Consider the following 5,119-nt stretch of genomic DNA (forward strand, 5'->3'; position numbering starts at 1 on the left):
AAATAGCCATGATAAAACACATGAACAAAGCTCAGTTCAAAGATAACAGAGATATGATTGTAAATAATTTAGATATGGATTCTGTGAGAGTTTCTATGCACAGTTGACAAATACTGGTAAAATCCTGTTGAGACAACAAATGCTTGCTCAGCATTCCTGTTCTACAGTAGCTAATAGTTCAAAGGAAAATCACTTCTGACAATTGGCAAGGAAGGAGATAAAGGTGCAGCATCTTACTGTCATATAAACTTCAGGTGGGTTTTGCGGTTGTCATTACTCTTAGCTCATCAGCTAAATTGGAGTTTGTATTTTCCTTTCTTTGTACCACTGTCTCATTGTCATCTATATAAATTTTTAGACGTTTCTGGTGCAGAGATGTATATAGCACAGAATAAGAACGTAGCAGAAAGTGAACCATCTTACCCTCAGACATGTTTATTCAAATCAAATTTAGCTGTTTTATTTTATCCTAATCCCATTTACCTACCATGACTCAATGCTCCCTGACCATTTTGGCAATTTGATTATCAGTCTAAGAGCATGTTAGTTCTCTGTCACAAAGTTGTCTGCTAACTGCACCTAGCTATGTTACACCAATCTCCTGACGAAAGGATTCAGGGCAAAGAAAATTCAGGACAATATGACAACATATTTGAAACAAAATAGTGTGTTTACTGGAAATATGAAATACAGGTAGAAGATGCTAGAAATTGTTAAAACATTATGGGCTCATAGAGTCATACAGAACAGTCTTTTCAGTCCATTCAGTACAATCTGGCCATCTCACATTATATTCCATATCTTTTCTCCACACATTCCCATCAAATCCCATCCCTAGATTCTACCATTCACCTACATACTGGGGGCAACTTACAATGGATAATTAACCTACCCATAAGTTGTGAGAACAAGTCAGAACACACAGGAAATCCATGTTGTCAAAAGGAGACTGTAAAAACTGCATAGACAAGATTGAACCCAAGGAACTGCGAGCCAGCAGCTCTACTAGCTGCGCCACGGTGAAACACTGAATACTTCCAAAATGTTATTCCTTATAAAGCACTAATATCCAACGTCTTTAATCATTGTATTAGTTACAGACAGAACTGTCCTGGGAGTGAAACGAGTCTGCCTTTTTTCATGTAGAAATTTACACATATATTGTACAGCCCTAGTGAGACCACACCTGGAGTATTGTGTGCAGTTTTTGTCCCCTAATTTGAGGAAGGACATTCTTGCTATTGAGGGAGTGCAGCGTAGGTTTACAAGGTTAATTCCTGGGATGGCGGGACTGTCATATGCTGAGAGAATGGAGCGGCTGGGCTTGTACTCTCTGGAGTTTAGAAGGACGAGAGGATATCTCATTGAAACATATAAGATTATTAAAGGTTTGGACATGATAGAGGCAGGAAACATGTTCCCGATGTTGGGGGAGTCCAGAACCAGGGTCCACAGTTTACGAATAAGGAGTAAGCCATTTAGAACGGAGACGAGGAAACACTTTTTCTCACAGAGAGTTGTGAGTCTGTGGAATTCTCTGCCTCAGAGGGGGGTGGAGGTAGGTTCTCTGGATGCTTTCAAGAGAGAGCTAGATAGGGCTCTTAAAAATAGCAGAGTCAGGGGATATGGGGAGAAGGCAGGAATGGGGTACTGATTGGGGATGATCAGCCATGATCACATTAAATGGCGGTGCTGGCTCGAAGGACCGAATGGCCTACTCCTGCATCTATTGTCTATTGATGGTAGGTTACACCTCCATCCCCCATCTAGACGGTCTCAAGTGCCTCCAGTTCTGCCATGAACAGAGACACAATCAATTTCCCTCTACTAACATCCTCCTCCACCTGATGGAACTTATTCCCACCCTCAACAACTTCTCTTTTGACTCCTCCAACTTTCTTCAAGTGAATCACCCATGGGCACTCGCATGAGACCCAGCCATGCCAGTCTTTTTGTTGGTTACGTCAAATAGTAATTGTTCCATCGCCAACTCTTTCTCCGGTGTGTAGACCGACTGCATTGGGGATGTCTCCTGCACCCGATCAGAACAATGATTTTATTAACTACCACCAACTTTCTCCCTGCTCACAAATTCACTTGGACTATCTCGGACACCTCTCTCCCCTTTCTTGATCTTTCTGTCTCCATCACAGGGGACAGACTATCAACTGGCATCAACTACTAACCCACCAATTCCCCAATTATCTGGAATATATGTCCTCCCACCCTGCATCTTGCAAAGATGCTATCCTCGGTTCTCAATTTTTCCGTCTCTGTTAAATCACCTCCCAAGATGAGGTTTTCCATTATATGACATCTGAGATGTCCTCTTTCTTTTGTAAATGTGGTTTCTCCCCTTGTATCATAGATGGATCGCAGGGGCTATTGCATCCACAACTCACTCATTCCTTCCCACCCAAACCACCCCCTGCCCCGGTATTTCCCCCTGCAACTGATGAGATGTAACACCTGTCCCCCTATCACCTCCATCCAGCAGTCCTTCCAGGTCAGATTCACATCCACCTCATCTACTTTATCCAGTGTTTCCAATGTAGCCTTATGTACATCGGCGAGACCAAGTGTAGACACAGCAACAATTTTGCCAAACACTTACGCTCAGTCTGCCAAGGCCTACTTGATCTCCTGGTGGCAAATCATTTTAACTCCCCTTCCCATTCCCAAACTGACTTTTCTGTCCTGGGCCCCCTCTATTACCAGAGTGAGACTATATGCAAATTGGAGGAACAGCACCTCATATTCCACTTGAATAGTAGCCAATGGTGAGAACATTTAATTCTTTAATGTTTAGCAACTACATACGCCCTCCCGCTACCACCCCGTTCTTTTCTGCCCCTCCCTCCTGTGCCCCACCCGGGCACATCTATTTCTTCCCTCCCCTTCCACCTACATACCTTCCTCTAGCTTCACAATTTACAACACTAATCCTTTTGTCTAACACTTCTGTCTTTTCATCTCTGGCCTTTGCCTAATAATAACCCCCCTAACCTGTATACACCTTTCATTTGTCAACCCCTGCCCCTTCCAGCTTTCTTTCCCCAGCTCCCCACAATCAGTCTGAAGAAGGGTCCTGACCTGAAAGCTCACTTCTCCATGTTCTCGAGATGCTGTCTGACCTCCTACGTTACTCCAGACTTTGTGTCTTTTTTTTCACACCAGCATCTGCAGTTCCTTATTTCTACTTTATAATCATTCCTTTAAAAAAAACGAAGTAAACAATACTATGGTGTGCTATTTTCTTCTGCTAAGCTTCCCTATTCCCTTTGTCCTCACCTGCTGTTGCGTATATTCCACTTTCACAAGTAGGGCAGAAGGAGGTTTGCCACATCCACCGTAAAGATATTTTAGATTTGGAAGTGGGAAACAAAAATGTCAAGATAGGCCAACACTGTTATGATGTTTAGTTAAGTTGAAACAAAGTTGAAATGAGCATTTTCACATAATACAGTCGTAAAAAGAACTACAAACTGAAATCTACAAGAGAAAGTTAGGATACTTGTAAGGTCTCAAACATGCCAAGTGGGATCAAGGGCAGTCACGGTGGTGCAGCAGTAGAGTTGCTGCCTTACAGCAAAATGCAGCGCCAGAGACCTGGGTTCGATCCCGACAACAGGTGCTGTCTGTATGGAGTTTGTACCTTCTCTCTGTGATCTGCGTGGGTTTTCTCCAAGATCTTTGGTTTCCTCCCACACTCCAAAGACATACAGGTTTGTAGGCTAATTGGCTTGTTTAATTGACTTGATAAAAAATGTAAAAGTTGTCCAGTATAAAAAATTGTCCAACTTCCAGTGCTGCGTGATGCTCTACCTGGAGCTTTTCAGCGTACTACATCCAGATCCAGATCCAGGTCAAGTTGTGTTGAGTCAAGTCAAATCAAGTTTGGTCTTTTACCATATGCACACTTCTTCATGATTACATCTATGTACTGGGCTTAGGACAGGTCATCTGAGGTGTTAGTGGCCAGGAATCCCTCCACCACTGTCCCACTAATTAAAACTGCATTAAACACCACTTGTTTCATCAAGCCCATGCCATGATCCTGCAAGAGCACACCTTTCACTTTATTCAATCGCTTTTCTCTGATAGCTTTGCTATTATTTCTTCCACAAATATCTATTTCCTTTTGAAAGTGACAATTAAATCTACTCCCCGCAGGCTGACACACCATTTTCCTTGTGACAGTTTCTCTGCTCTAAAGTGAATAATCCCAATTTCTCCTGTCTCTTATCCCTTAGTGCAGTCTGCTAAGTCATTCCTGCACCCTCTTTTTGGCCTTCCTATTGTGCTATAATCGGAAGATAGACACGAAATGCTGGAGTAACTTAGCGGGACAGGCAGCATCTCTGGATAGAAGGAATGGGTGACGTTTCGGGTCGAGACCTTTGCTATAATCACGTGCTATAATCAGACTTGTTTCGAACAATCTAATTGCAATAAACATTGTGCGTTAGTCCACCAAAACAGTTGGCCAGGGAAACACCTACATTTGTTTTATCCTGGTGTAAGTCACCGGGAGTTTAAAAGTATGACATTCTTTATCTACCAAGCTGCCTGCACTGGAATACAAGTGGAAGTCACTAAATGTAAAAGGACATTTCCATTAAGCAATTGGCAGAAAAGTACGATTCATTTCTAAATTATCAGAGCAGTATAGTTACAATCGGAAGCGTTCTGGACAGCAGGGAAATTCTGAACAATTCTTTGCAAGGAAAGATAATAATGAGTATTTTTTAAATGTATGGTCATTTATTTTTAAATTTGGATTCAAGACAAAGTAAAATATCAAATCAAACACGAATTAATGTTCTGCAATCATTCACCATTACACGACTTGAGCCACCTAATATATTACTGACTTGAAGCCCTTGTACAAATTAAAACTGATCATATACGATATTCGATTGCTTATATTCTTCGGAATCAATATGCCCCAATCAATGCATTGCAAAAGAGAGCAATCGAAATGACAGACTTACTGTAAAACCACAAGCATCAAAACGTGGCGAGCGCATTGTCTTGCCTTTATTATTTTAAAAAACCCTGAGGAAATAAGGTAAAATCAAACAGACGGAGCAACAGCTGCAGCACAGGTTTACATTAC

General features: G+C 41.9%; 1 protein-coding gene across 1 annotated transcript in view; it reads right to left on the reverse strand.

Annotated features, from left to right (window-relative positions):
• edaradd (EDAR associated death domain) overlaps positions 1-5,119 on the reverse strand; it is a 31,297-nt gene that overhangs the window by 26,041 nt on the left and 137 nt on the right. The window lies entirely within an intron of this gene.

This window comes from Amblyraja radiata, chromosome 8 (genome assembly GCF_010909765.2).
Source record: "Amblyraja radiata isolate CabotCenter1 chromosome 8, sAmbRad1.1.pri, whole genome shotgun sequence".
Classification (NCBI taxonomy): domain Eukaryota; kingdom Metazoa; phylum Chordata; class Chondrichthyes; order Rajiformes; family Rajidae; genus Amblyraja; species Amblyraja radiata.